The following is a 15,634-nucleotide window of genomic DNA, read 5'->3' on the forward strand; positions in this document are numbered from 1 at the left end:
GCTGCCCCCTGGTGGTCAATGAGCTCCCACAGGGGGAGCTCTGCTCAGCCACAAGCCAGGCTGATAGCTGCCAGTACAGTGGTGGTGGTGAGAGCCTCTCCTGCCTCCTCAGCAGCATTAAGGATGTCTGATTGCAGCTTAGGCCTGCTCTCTGCTGGCAAGTGGACATCCCCCGAGGGCTCCCAGGCTGCCAGAAGGATGTCTGACTGCCTGCTTAAGCCCAATTCCCTGGGGAACGGGCCTAAGCCAGCAGGTGGTCATCCCCCAAGGGGTCCCAGACTGCGAGAGGGCACAGGTTGGGCTGAGGAACACCCCAAGTGCACAAATTTTGTGCACCGGGCCTCTAGTATGTAAATAATTTTCAAAACACTTCTAGGCAAGATGTCAGCAAAAGTGCATAGTACTCAAATCTACCACAACCACAGCTAAATTAAAGAACAACCATCATTCACAATGCCTGAAATTTAGCTGAACAGAAGTCCTGTAACTAATAATATAAATTAGAAATCACATAAAGATGGAATGGATGGGCAGAGAAACTGAATGGGCTGGTCCCACAATCACACATGGTTAAAAATCAGGAAAGATGCCTTGATTGGAGTGGCTCACTTGGTTAGAGTGTCATCCCATACACCAGGTGGTGGGTTCAATTCCTAGGGTACATACCTGGGTTGTGGGTTTGATTGGCAATGGAGGCACATGCAGAGGTGGCTAATCCAAGTTTTTCTCTCACATCAATGTTTCTCTCTCTGTGTGTCTCTCTAAAATAAAAAAAGAATAATCAGAATGGATATCTAGGCTGCAGAGATCCTTCCAGAGGAGCGAAGAGTTCCAGTCCCACACCAGGCTCCCCAATCCAGGGTTTTAGTTCCAGGAAAACAAGACCCCATACCTTCTGGATGTAAAAACCAACAGGGATTTTAGCTGAATGAGACTGAGGGCAGCTGGAGACCAGGGCATTCCTCTTACATGGCCTGCTCATGGTCTTACTTGGATTCACTGGCTCTGAGCTCCAGTGCTGGGCCAAGAGCTCAAAAGGTGTCAGGGACATATGGAGAGAAACTGAAGTGAATGAGGGCTGGAAGGACAGCTTTCTCTCAGACAGAAGAGCTAGCTGAAAGATGTCATTGTTCCCTAGCTGAGCCATCCCCTTACAGAGCCAGCAGGCAGGCATCATATCTTAGACTCCATATGCCTGCTTAGCACTGTCTTGGTGATTCTTTGAGACACTGCCCCACCCAATATTCAGGTCTATCCAAGCTATTTCCAGTGGCTTTTCCATACAAAGAGTCTTTCCTGGCTGATGCTTCAGACTTTCCTAAAATCTCTATAACAAACAAAATCCGGCTTCTGCACATCCCATACCTCTTGATAAGTGACCCCAGGCCTGGCATTAGTGGCAGCCAGAATCAGTTCCCAGCTCGGCATCTCCCAGGGTCCTCTAAGACAAGCAAAATTAGCAGCACCTACAGTTTACTTTGTAGCTCATACCAGTGGTCCTGGGCAGGCTATAGGCAGGTGCTTACCTTGCACCTCCCCAGAGGCCCCAGAGACAGTGTACCCTATGAACAGCTTCAGACCACACTGCATTACAACCCAACCACCTCCACAAGTGATATACTCAAGGGACAAACATGGTGGAAACCAAAGCCCCAGTAAAGCAGGGCCTGCTCCATGAGGTTGGTCCCTGCACATCAGCTTCTCTGCTTTAGTTGCAATCAGTCCTCACTACCAACTGGCCTGGGGTCAGTCCCTCCCAGTGACATCCCAACAGCAATCATTGCTCAACCACAATAGAAGCGCACACAGCCCACAGAAGGGATGTACTTGGAACACTCAGTTCAGGTGACCAGGTAGGCTTACCAACTGCGCAATTCAGAAAACCCACTAGATAAGGCCACTCTACCAACACAGAGGGGCATAGCAGTCCTATCTGATAAACAGAAACAAACACAGGGAAGCAGCCAAAATGAGGGAACAAAGAAATAGGTCCCAAATGAAAGAACAGGAGAAATATTCAGAAAAATAACTAATAAAATTGAGGCAAGCAAACGACCATACACAGAGTTCAAAACAATGGTTATAAGGATGCTCAATAAACTTAGTGAGAACTTCAACAGCATAAAAAATACATGAAAACCATAACAAGAACCAGTCAGAATTGAAAAATACACTAACTGAAATGAAGAATAAATCACAGGGAATCAGCATTAGAGTAAATGAAGCAGAAAATCAAATCAGTGATTTGGAATATAAGAAAGCAGAGAATACCCAATTAGAATAGCAAAAATAAAAAAAGCATAATAAATGAGGATAATGAAAGGAGTCTCTGGGACATCTTCAAGAACCCTAAAATTTGTTTCATGGGGGTACCTGAGTGAGAAGAGAGAGCAAAACATTGAAAATCTTTAAAAAACAAATGACAGAAAACTTCCCTAACCTGTGAAGAAAATAAACACTCAAGTCCAAGTAGTATAGAGAGTTCCAAACAATATGAATCCTAAGAGGCCCACACCAAGGCACCTCCTAATAAAAATAGTAAAGGTTAAAAACAAAGAGAGTATCTTAAATGCAATAAGAACAAAGCAATTATTTGCCTACAAGGGAGCTCCCATAGGACTGACTGTCAACTGATTTCTCAACAGAAAATTTGCAAGCCTGAAGGAATTGGCACAAAATATTAAATGGGATTAAAAAACAAGGTCTACTTTACCCAGAAAAGCTATCATTTGGAACCAAAGGACAGATACAGAACTTCCCAGCCAGAAAAAAAAAATGCTGACGGAGTTCATTACCACCAAACCAGCATTACAGGAAATGTTAAAGGGCCTTTTTTTTTAAGAAGCAGAAAGAAAAAGGTCAAGAATGAATAATAAAATAGCAATAAATACATATCTATCAAAAAATACTTTAAATGCAAATGGATTAAATGCTCCAATCAAAAGACATACAGTGACTAAAGAGATACCAAAATAAGACCCTTACAGACACTGTCTATAAGAGACTCACTTCAGATCAAAAGATACAAAGACTGAAAGTAAAGGGATGAACGAAGATATTTCATGAAAATGAAAACAAAACAAAAATCCGGGATAGCAGTATTTATACTTTAAAACAAATAGATTTTAAAACAAATGTTATAGCAAGTGACAAAGTGCGACCCATTAACTCCACTTCTGGGTATTTATTCGAAGAAATCCAAAACTCTAAATTGCAACATTATTTACAATAGCCAAGATATGGAAGCAACCTAAGTGCCCATCAATAGATGAATGGATAAAGAAGAAGCGGTATATATAGAGTGTTCCAAAAAATGTATACACACTTAACTGCTGATAGTTCAATTGATGTTTCTTTCTTTTCACATTTAACCCATTGAAATTAATAATTATTCAAAGTGTGTATACATTTTTGGGGACATCCTGTATATACAATGGAATATGATTTGGCCATAAATAGGAATAAAATCTTGCCATCTGGAAGAACATGGATGTACCTAGAAGGTATTAAGCTAAGTAAAATAAGTCAGACAGAACCCTAGCCAGATAGCTCAAATGGTTGAAATATTATCCCAATATGCCATGGTTGTGGGTTTGATCTCTAGTCCGGGCACATACAAGAGTGAACCACTGACTATGTGGATGAGAGAAATGGCAAGTTGACATTTCTCTCTCCGTCTCTCTCCCTTCCTCTTTCTTTTTCTAAAATAAATTAAAAATTAAATAAAAATAGTCAGAGAAAGACAAATCCATATGATTTCCTTATATGTGGAATCTAAAAATAAATAAATAAACAAACAGAACAGAAATAGACTCATAGATATAGAGAACATTTTGATAGTTACCAGATGGAAGAGAGTTTAGGGGGATGGGTAAAAATGGTGAAGGGATATAGAAGTACAAGTTGGTAGTGACAGAAAAGTCCTAGGGATGTGAAGTACAACATAGGGAATATAGTCGATAATATTATAATAACTGTACATGGTATCAGATGGGTACTAGATTTAACAGTGTGATAACTTCATAATTTATATAAATGCTAATCATGAGGATGTACACCTGAAAAGAATGTAATATTTTACATTAACTGAAATTTAAAAATTAAAATCTAAAAATAAAAACAACACTATACAATATTTTTAAACTAAACAATATGGAAAGAAACAATTCACTTAGAAAATTGGCAGAAAAGATGAATGGACATTTTACCAAAGAAGATATACAAATGTAAATAAGCACATTAAAAATATGCAACATCACTATAATAAAAACATGTAAATTCAAATAGCAATGAATTTCAGTATACGCATCACTGTGAAGAAAATTAAAAATAATAGTGGCAACATCAAATGCTGGTGAGGATGAAGAAAAACTCATCAATCAATACATTATTGGTAGGCTTATACAATGGTAAATAGTTTGCTAGTTTCTTGTAAAACTAAACATATAACTACAATATGACCAACCAATTGCACACTTGAGCCTTTATCTCTAAGAAATGAAAACTTATGTTCCAGCCCTATCTGGTTTGGCTCAGTGGATAAAGCGTTGGCCTGCAGACTCAAGGGTCCCAGGTCTGATTCCAGTCAAGGGCATGTACCTTGGTTGCAGGCACATACCCAGTGGGGAGTGTGCAGGAGGCAGCTGATGGATGTTTCTCTCTCATCGATGTTTCTAGCTCTCTATTTCTATCCCTCCCTCTCTGTAAAAAAAATCAATAAAATATATTAAAAAAAAGAAAAGTTATGTTCCATAAAAACATGTACACAATTATGCATAGCAGATTTACTCATAATTGTCAAAAACTGAAAACAATACTGATATTCTTCAATGGGTGATTAGTTCAATATCCTGGAATCAACCATTCCATGGAATACTAATCAGTAACAAACTACTGATGCACCTAACTACTTGAATAAATTTTCATATAATTATTGTGAAAATAAAAATCTATATAATCTCAAAAGAATATATAGTGTATGATTCATTTTTATGACATTCTTGGAATGACAGAATAACCTAAATAAAGAACAGATTCGTGGTTGCTAGCATTCAGGGACCAGAGGAGAATGTGGGAGGACAATGTGGTGCCAAAAAAGCAACAGGGGAAGTCGTTGTGATGGAGGACCTGCTCTGTGTCTTGACTATGTCAATGTCAATATCTCTGTTTGATATTTTACTATAGTTTTGAAAGATGTTACCACTGGTGGAAACTGGGTGTATTAGTTTGCTAGAACTGCAATAACAAAATACCATAGAGTGAAATGTATTTCCTCATACTTTTAAATAAATATATTTTATTTATTTCAGAGAGGATAGGAGAGGGAAAGATATAGATATAGAGATAGAGATAGAGGTAGAGATGATAGAGATAGAGATAGATAGAGAAACATCAATGATGAGAATCATTGATCAGCTGCCTCCTGCACACCCACTACTGGGGATTGAGACCGCAATCTGGGCATGTGCCCTTGACCAGAATCAAACCCGGAACCCTTCAGTCCGCAGGCCAATTCTCTATCCATTGAGCTACACCAGCTGGGGCTATTTCCTGACTTCTGTAGGCTAGAAGTCCAAGTTCAGGGTGTCTTCAGGTTTGGGTTAACCTGCAACCTCTCTTCTTTACTTGCAGATGGTCTGCTTTTTCCTTTGTTTTCACCTGTTCTTTGCTCCGAGTCTGCGTTCTAGTGTCCTCTTCATGTACGACCTCAGTCAGACTGGATGAGGACCAACTGTAATTACTTTATTTTACCTTAATTAACTGGTTAAAGGTCCTGTCTCTAAATTCAGAAACATTCTGAGATACTAGGTTTTAGGATTTAAACATTTAAATAGTGAGAGTCACAATTCAGCCATTATAAAGAAATTATTTCCTGCATTATTTATTATAACTGTATGTGAATCTATAATTATCTCAAAATAGTTTAATTTAAAAAATAATGTGAATCATTAGTATCCCTCATATATTAAGAAAATTACTGGTGTTGCAGTTATTCTGAAGTTACAGGCACTGTAAGGTAGCAACAGGCTATAATTCATTATATAATTAAATTGAGCTTTTAATAAGTACCCTATAAGTACCTACTGTGTCAAGTGATTTTTAAAAATTCTATCTATATATATAAAAGCCTAAGTGACTGAATGACTGAACAACCAGTTGCTAACTGACCACCAGGAGGCAGATGCTCAATGTAAGAGCTGCCCCCTGGTGGTTAGTGCGTTCCCACAGCCAACCTTCTGTGGCAGGCCAACCTCCCATAGTCCTTCACCCCATCCCCTTTCACATTCGACCATTTGACAGATCAGGCCGATTGGGACTGGGCGAAATGGGCTGGACACACCCTGGAGCCCTCCCACAGTCCCTCCCCAGCCCCAGTTGTGCACTGGTGGGGTCCCTGGGCCTGGCCTTTGCCCTCTCACAATCTGGGACCCCTTGGGGGATGTCACTGAGCCAGTTTTGGCCCAATCCCTGCAGGCCAGGCTGAGGGACCCCACGGGTGTACAGGTCCGTGTACTGGGCCTCTAGTATAGAGATAAGATCTAAGTTACTGTGATGGTTAATTTTATGTGTTAACTTGACTAGACTATGGTGTGCCCAGGTATCTATTTAAACAATATTTGGAATGTGAGGTTGCTTTTAGATGAAATTAACATTTAAATTAGTAGAATGTGGGTGGTCTGCATCTAGTCAAGTGGAATAAAGAAAAAGGGTGCCCCCCTCCTGAGAGAATTCTTCCTGACTCTTCCTGGGTCTGCTCAGGCTGCACCTTCAGACTGGAACTGAGCTATCAGCTCCCCAGGACCCCAGCTTGCTGACCCACCCTGCAGCTCTGGAAACTTATCAGCCAGCCTCCATAATCATGACTCAATTCCTTCTCATAACTATATAATAATAATAATGCATAAATATACATGTATATTTATGCATTATTATTGTATAGTTATTATATATGTATATTTATATAGTTATTATATATGTATATTTATGCTATATATATATTTTATCCCATTGATTCTGTTTCTCTGAAGGACTTTGACTATCATAGTAACTACAATATTGTCTTCAAACCCAACTGCAGTCCTCAAGGTTTGCCCTGTCGTGTTTACGCATACTTGGGTAGTTGAGTGCTGTATATTTCACAGGCGACTTGGCTGCCAGAAGAACCCAGTGCTGCTGTGGAATGCTCTGGGCAGCTGAGGCGTACCTTTCTCTCGGCCTTCACATTATTTGGGCAGGGGTGCAGGCCTGCCCCACTATAGGGGAATGTCCTTACTGTCTCCCAGAGTGTTCACCTTCTGGGCTGGAATAAATGACTAGAAGCAGGTGATTCCAAGCTAACTTCTCCCCAGTCAGAGCCTGGTTTGAATGAAGCTCCCTGAGAGAATGGATATAGTGAGCATGTTTATGCTCTAATACCAAGATCTGGAATAAAGTCTAGCGTATGTTTGGAAGCAATTAGATAGATGGCAGATAAATGAATGGATAGATAAATGCATCTTTTAAAAAAATGTATCCTTTTTGTTGAAAGTATTACCCATATCCCCCTATTTCCCCATTGACCACCTCCACCCCACACCTGCATCCCGAGGCCTACCATACTATTGTCTGTGTCCATGGGTAATGCTTGTAGGCATGCAAGTTCTTTAGTTAATCTCTTCCTCCTTCCCTCTGAGATACATAGATCTTCTGAACGAGTGAACAGGCCTTTCACGTGGATAAGCACGTTTACATTGGAGTGCACTCAGGCATGTCAGCGATCTTGCCGGCTTGTCTGGAAGGAGGCGAGGGACAGGCTGTGGGCAGCAGACAGGCACTTTCTGCCAGATCATGTGGTCGATGGTGGGATCCATGAGAACTGGTGGCGGTACCCACACCCAAGCCTTTCTTCTCCACCCATGGACGCGTGCTAGTTATAAAAACAGGGAAGTTGTTGTCCTCAAATAAATTTGGCTTCATATAATGTTTTCTAGACACTTTATTAAATATGATTCTCTTAATTAAAGGTTTGTTCAAGTTTTTTTTTCCAGAAATGAGTTGCCAATATTCACAGAAATCCTAAAAGGAACAAGCTAGAGGCAGGGGCAGACACCCATGATGGCACCACACTGTAGAATCAAGCACCCTGTAAGGTCACGCATGTGGCTCTTAAACAGCACACTTACCTTTCATGGTGGGCTCACTTCATTGTCAAAGGAGCCTCTCCATAACTGCGGGGCATGCCTCACAGCATCCACATAACATACTTCAAACGGGGCTCCCTGCCTGGCTGGCCGGAGAGTTGTGGTCGCTCTTTTCTGAGACAAAAAGCAGAGTAGCAAGATCGTTCACTGTATTAAGGGAACTGGCCTCTTTAATACACATTTAACAAACTAAGTCAACCATCTCATTTAGGAATCTCAAGACAGAAAAAAGTCAAGCAATGATTCTTGTTTTTTCCCTTAACTGTCAAAATTGTCATCATTCAAGGATTTCTTGAAACACGATGAGTGAACATCAATATTGTTCTTGTTATGATGTCACCATATTATGAATAACTGTTTCCTGTGTGCAGTGACTGGGCCAAGCATGGAATCTATAAGCCGTCCTGACAGGAACACAGAAAGAGAATGGGATGATTTTGAAAGTGTGACTGCCTCATTGATTTTGAAAGTGTGACTGCCCAGGGTTGATTCCATGAATACCAGGCGACAGGCCAGGATGCGGAAGACAGGAGCTGCTGCAGCAGTAACCGTGGGGATCACAGGGACGACGGAACCTGTGGGCAGGAGTTACTGTGGGCAGCATTCTCCCAGTGCTCACCTTTTATCCCATATGAGCCTTAATTTCATTTCAATGATGATGGCTTTGAAATACATAATTCCTTCTGCACAGAACACGCTTTCCTTCATGTTGCTCTTTTTTCCTTCATTGGTACCTCTCCTCAAGCTTACCCTCCACTTTAGTCAATAAAAAAGCATTGTGCCAGTTGTTAAGCTCTTGTCTGTCAGCTTCAAACCTGCATTTTTATACTTTGCTGAGTGGTGCTGAAGTTGAGACTAAAAACCGCATTTCCACTTTGCAGGCTGCTGCGTTTGGCTCTGTCAGCAGGGAATGTGGAGGGCTGACGAGGCTGGAGCAGGGACAACCAGCCAGTCCTCTCCACTTCCTGTTTCTGCAAGCCCACATCACCTCGCTTCTCCACTTTGTTGGCTGTAACTCATACCAGGAACAATGATTGCATTTAATTTTCAGTTTTTCCAACATGCAAGACTAATTTCTCTGTGTCCCCTCAGAGAACCCCCTCCTCAGAGGTGACAATTCCAGGGTTCCATTCAGAGACTCCAGGCCCAGCTGAAGGCAGGGCTGGCTGAACTCTGGCTTCTACATTTAAATAATCTCAGCTTCACCCATATCGCTCAGCCAGCCCTAAGGTTGGCAACTACCTCAGTGATATTTTAGTCTGATCCTAGAGGCCACCTTTTGATGTGAGGGACCTGAGGGAAGGGGCTGGTGTATAGCTTCTCCATAGACACAGCATTCATCTGCAGCAGGCCTGAAATTCCTGCCTCCAGAATTCCCCCATCTCTCTTTATAGTTTAATTGTTTATGTTTATTAATAGTTCTTTATATTCACTCTTTTCTCTCTGTTAAGATAGCCAATATAATTTGTCTCCTGCCTAAACTTTACTTGATAGAAAAATTGGTAATAGGAATAGGACCAGGGGACAGACCCACAAAAATGAGATTCAGGGATTGCATTAATGAAGAGCGAGGCAAATTATTTATGTAAAGAGCAAGATAGTAAATGTTTTTAGTCCCGCGGACCATAAAATTGGTCACAAGGACCCAATTCTGTAGTTATGGCATTGAACAACATGGGGACAAATGGGTGCGGCCAGATTTGGTCAATCAGCTGACACTTGAAATCACTGGTTAATGGATAGAGTTGGGGGAATTCTGGAGACAGGAATTCCAGACCTGCTGCAGATGAATGCTGTGTCTATGGAGAAGCTACACACCAGCCCCTTCCCTCAGGTTCCTCACCTCAAAAGGTGGCCTCTAGAATCAGACTGCTCTTCTCAATCTCTATTTCTATGCAGCTAGGAGTGGCTTACTTAATGTAATTACATACCGAGAGCAAAGTTTGGCACAAAAAGCAGCTGTAGCAATGCACTTGCAGAATGACAGCTTGAGCAGCTCCACTCACCTCCTTTCTAGAGAAACTGGAGAAAAGAATGAAAAAGCCACCATTGCAGATATCTGCATATGGCCCCTAGGATACACAGCAAAGGAAGAATATATCTAGTCAAGCAAGTCTACAGAAATTCAGGAAGAACAGTAAGAGACTGTACTATTTGAACCAAGAAATTTGGGAAACTCACAAATACGTGAAAATTGAGAAGAAAAGGAAGCAATTCTATATAACCAATGGTTCAAAGAAGAAACCAAAATGAAAATATCAGTTTGAGATTATGCAATTGAAGATAAATATCTTAAAACTTATAAGATGAATATAAATTAGTGCTTAGAGAACAGTTTATAGCTGCAACTTTCTATGGTAAAAGGAAGAAATATTTCAAGTGAATAACCTAACATTCTACCTTTAGACACTGGAAAAATAGAAGGAAAATATTAAATACATTTCAATCAACTATATTTTTGTTAATTTCTCTTTTTTTCCCTCTTTTCTAACAAATTTACCTTTATTAAGGATTTCCTCCCACAACCACATCAAAATTACAAATAAATTATAGAACAGCCATCAGTGAAAAGAACCTGAAGACCATCTGAACAGAAACCATAACTAAAGTTATAAAGGAGAAGCCCTGTGAAGATTGGTAGAAGGGATGGAGATGCAAAATGAGCAGGTCCGACATCCATGGGGGACAATTGAAAATCAGTTGTAGAGGTAGCTGCCTGAGGAACAAGAGGTTTTAGCCCCACTCGCAGATCCCCTGCCTGGAACACCAGTGTCAAACAGAAGAACCCCCATAACATTTGGCTCTGAGCCCAAGTGGGGGCTTGTATACAAGTGAGAGGAAGGGTTGCTGTAGTCCTAGGTGTTTCTCTTGAGAGGCTGTGCATGGACTCGCTCTCCCAGACTCACTTGCTCTGGCCTCCAGGCTGGGGTTTAAGACTCAGAGTGCCAGGGACATATGGAGAAACCTGAATTGACTGGCTTCAGGTGAGAGCAGAAGGGGTAGAAGTCAGGGAGGCTCTCTGGGATAGAAGTGCTGGCAGGTGCTAGTGTTTGTTTGAGAGCCTCCCTCCACCCAGGTGGCAAGTGAAGGCAGATGTCAAATCTGAGTTCTCCATTAACCTGTCTAACACTGTTCACAGGGCCCTGGTGATTGTCTGAGCCTGGCTTATATCAGCTTGCACTGCAGACTTTCCTAAAATTCTCTTAAAGGTCCACAAACCCCAAACAAGCAGTGTCATGAACCCCTGTAAGCAGCCGAGACCTAACCACCACTAGTCTCAACTTGCACTGTAACTCTTACCAGGTGGTCCCAGCATGGCAAAATCTGCAGCCAGTGTTGACCTGGAATGTAGCTTCAACTCAGCTGCCCAAGCCCAGCACATGAGGCAGCTGACCTCAGATCACATTGTGGTTCCCAGCTAAAGGTTCCAAACCAAGCACTGGTGGCAGCCAGCCTAGCTTAGTAGTATTGGTTCTCTCAAGTGTCTTAAAATCCAGTCAAGTGGCAACCAAACACAGATTTCTTTGTAGCTCCCTCCAGATGGACACAAAAGTGGCTAATCATGGTCTGCACCACAGCCCCTCCCAAGATCCTCCAGAACCAACACACCCAGTAGACACCTTCATTCTCTAATCTTTACTTTTCAGATTTGGCAATGACATTAGAAGCTGTGTGACCCTTCTCTTGAGGCAGAAGTGACTGTTCCTATGGCATCTGACAGGTGTGGCCACCTTCTCTCAGCCTGAAGAATCGAGGGCCAAGAAGTAAGTTTGGAGCCAGACTACAATATAATTAAATAGTTCAAATTATTAGAAAGAATATACTTATATACTTGTTCTATACTGATGTCTCCTTAAAACTTCACCCATGGATTTTGGCCACAGAGAACCAAGGGAAGTCTGTCAGTCTGTCCTTTAAAAAAAATAAGGCTCCCTATGCATTTTCTTTTTTGGCTAAAAATATCTTTATCTCTGTTTCATCTTTCTTGTATCAGTACATTCAATATGTTCAGTATTATGCATAGATATGACTTTTGGTTACCATAAGATCATTTTTAAGTCCCTAAGATGAGAGACATCGAAAGAAGAGCCTGTATCTGAAATGAATATTCAAGGGTGAGGTGTGATGAGGTCCATACACATCTCCAGATTTTCCTTGCACCAGTTAATGGCACAGTATCAACCTTTAATTCATTTAACTAAACATCTTTTACACTCTGTCTTATTTTAAATGTTTTGTTTTCTTAATGTATGACTAAGATATACTTCTAATAGAAGAATTTGTAAATGTTGATAACAAGCAATGAAAAAAGAACTTCATTAATAAAGAATACATACATAATTCAGAGTATAGCTCTTGCATTTTTTATTTACATATTTGTTTTGGTTTTACAGAACTGAATCACATGCGACATGCTTTTAAACTCCCTTTGAGAGGATGTATACTTTTCACCTCGAAGTCTGCTGCTGCACAGTACACAGCTATTATGCAGGCAACACTTACTGGATCTTCAAGATTCAAGTGGGGTGGTATGCAGTTCGAGTTGTCAGAAGACAATAATGTAGGGCTTGGTAAGTAGAGTGTGATCATCTTTCCCTCCTGGTTCACAATGCTTTTATGCTCTTAACATGTGATCTCTCTCCTCTGTCTCTGTCTCTCTTTGTCTCTCCTTTTTGCATTTGTATTTCAAATAGTTCACTCATTGAAGATGTTTTTTTCCCATGGATTGTTGTGTTCATTTGATTTAAAAGTGTGTTATTCTAAGAAACACTGAAAGCTCTCAATCCTATATAATTAAGAGCTAATATGCTAATTAGACCAGACAGCAGAACAACCTTCCAGATGACCTCCTGAAATGACCAGGGGCAGGACCGCAAGGCAGTTGGGCTGCGAGGTCCAAGCCCCTTGCATGAATTTCGTGCTTTGGGCCTCTAGTACTTTAATAAATGTTCAAGTGAAAAGTTGTTTAAGAACTCCAGGTTGTTTTTATTGGGTTATATCTGGTTAAAATTCAGTCTTCTGAACATGCATTGCAATTCTTCTACAACCTTTTCCTAGTTGTAGAAAAATAAATCATGCAGTCAAATTCTCATAATTTTAGGGTGGCTTATTTTCATTTTAGCAAGATTTTCCCCAAAGATCAATCTTTCTGAGGTGAAAGGAGCAGTTGTTGACTGAAAAGAGAGGTAATATACAAACTAAATCTGTAAACTATGTAGCATATTAGAAAGATGAAAATGCTAGCGGGGGTGGGGAGAGAGAAGTGGCAAGACTATCAGAAGACTGTAGCTGGGTCTTCCAGGAGTGAGTGGTTTGCAGACATACAGAGTGATTTGGGAGGTGAGGTTGAGAAAGGAATGTTTGAGCAAAGACCTGAGTGTTGAGAAAGGGCTAGTTGTGTGAATCCCGAGGGAAGGGCATTCTGGGTAGAAGAAAACACATGCAAAGATCCTGATGCATTAGCAAGCTTCGCCCACCCACCCTGGAGCCAGCAGGGAGGTGAGTGTGGCTCAGGTGGCATGAGCCAGAGGCAGAGGAATGACAGAGGAGTTCAGAGGTATTTCAGGACCCCAGATATTAGAGCACCGTGGAGGTCCCTGTAAGGCATTTGGTTTTGCTCTGAGTGGCAAAGGGATGCTTTCAGCATTTTGACAGAAAAGAGACACTATCTAACTGTGTCAAAAAGCAACAAGGACAGAAAAGCTGGTGTCAGTCAAGAAGCTTTGTAAGAGTCCCGGTGAAACTGATAGGGTCCCAGACAAGAGGGCAGAGACGGACCCAGTGCAAAGGGGTGCGATCTGGAGGTATTTTGAAGAGAAATTCAACAGGATATCTGACAGATTGTCCATGGAACTGAAGGAAAAGGAGGGCTGTGGACTGGGCAGCGGGGAGGAGCCAGGAATCGGCCTGCTGAGCTCAGCCACTCGCTCCTCATGCACGTGCCAAGGTTTAAGATCTAACACAACACACAGGAATCAAAGCACATCACAAATAGAGTGGGGCATAGAAATTATCTGTGCCTTTATTTTACAGATATGAAAAGTGAAGCCCAGAGAGGTGAAAGCAGTTCCTCTGAGGCCTTTATGCCTCCCCTCCACTTGGTAAGTGTCACCTGTAGTAAGTAGAACACACACACAGCGACATGCACAGGTCAAAGTCACAGGGGCGATGTGCACACCAACTCGTCTTCATGTCATCACACCCAGGTCAAGAGTGCCCACCGCACCTCAGAAGGCCCCCCGCCCTGCTTCCCAGGGACTGCATTTCCTCCAGAGTAATAACTACTCCCCCAGGCTTAAACCATTGATTTTGCCTGTTTTTTAACTAAAAAAAAATCATATGGTACATCTTTTTATTAAACATTATTTTCATGAAATTTGTGTGCTGCAAAGTGTGATTGTAGTTCATTTTCATTGTAATAAGCTCATAAATATACAATCCAGCTGTACTGATCCAGCTCACTGTGAACAGACATAGGAGCTGTTCTTTCTCTCTTGGCCATTTTCATTAGTATTGCTATGAATATTTTTGTTTATGTTTAGTGAACTTTTATTTCTTACCTTAAGTTTTACAACATTATCAATTAAAGCTTCATCTCTCTTCCAATAGTCCAGTGGCTTCACAAATATATCATCATTAGATGATTTGGCTTCCGCATGTGATTCCCCAGAAAATTTGTCAGCCACACTTTACAAAAACAAAAGTCTGTGTGCTTCTCAAAGATGTGATTTCTGACAAATCACTTGTTCTTACAGATTCTCTAAAGGGTGGCAGAATGTTGTCCTTACATAAGGACACTTGATAGCTAAAGAACATTAAGAAAGAGGTGAGGCCTAACCGGTTTGGCTCAGTGGATAAAACGTCGGCCTGCAGAAAAGGGCCCCAGGTTCGATTCTGGTCAAGGGCATGCATGTTCCTTGGTTGCGGGCACATCCCCAGTAGGGAGTGTGCAGGAGGCAGCTGGTCGATGTTTCTAACTTTCTATCCCTCTCCATTCTTCTCTGTAAAAAATCAATAAAATATATTAAAAAAAGAGAAAGAGGTGAGTCTTGGAATGCATGATTTCAGTGTCCAAGCTTGGTTATAAAAACATGGAAGAGTGAATAGCAAAGGAAGATGATGGTTAGAAATAACAGGAATAATATAATAATCATGCAAGTTCTAAATTACTGAGGGAGGTGGCATAGCATAGCAGTAAATAAAACGGGCTCTGGACCCAAACTGCATGGTTAGAATCTCAGCCTGCCACTTTCCAGCCACGTAATGTAAACTTGTTTGCCTCAAAGTGATCATCTGTCAAATATGGAAAATAATACTGCCCGTTTCAGAAGGTGTTGATTGAATGAGGCAACTTGTAAAGGACCAGGAACTATATTTAAAATATGGTAAGCATTGTGCATATATTAAGAGTTACTATTTTAATCATTTTGAGCATGTAGATACATTACTTATAG

At 41.2% G+C, this 15,634-nt stretch overlaps 1 pseudogene; it reads right to left on the reverse strand.

Annotated features, from left to right (window-relative positions):
- The window catches only part of LOC102769961, a 121,484-nt pseudogene extending 108,714 nt beyond the window's left edge, over nt 1–12,770 (reverse strand).
- Between the last annotated feature and the right edge of the window lie 2,864 nt (nt 12,771–15,634).

The sequence above is a fragment of the Myotis davidii genome, unplaced genomic scaffold, assembly GCF_000327345.1.
Source record: "Myotis davidii unplaced genomic scaffold, ASM32734v1 scaffold249, whole genome shotgun sequence".
Taxonomy (NCBI): Eukaryota; Metazoa; Chordata; class Mammalia; order Chiroptera; family Vespertilionidae; genus Myotis; species Myotis davidii.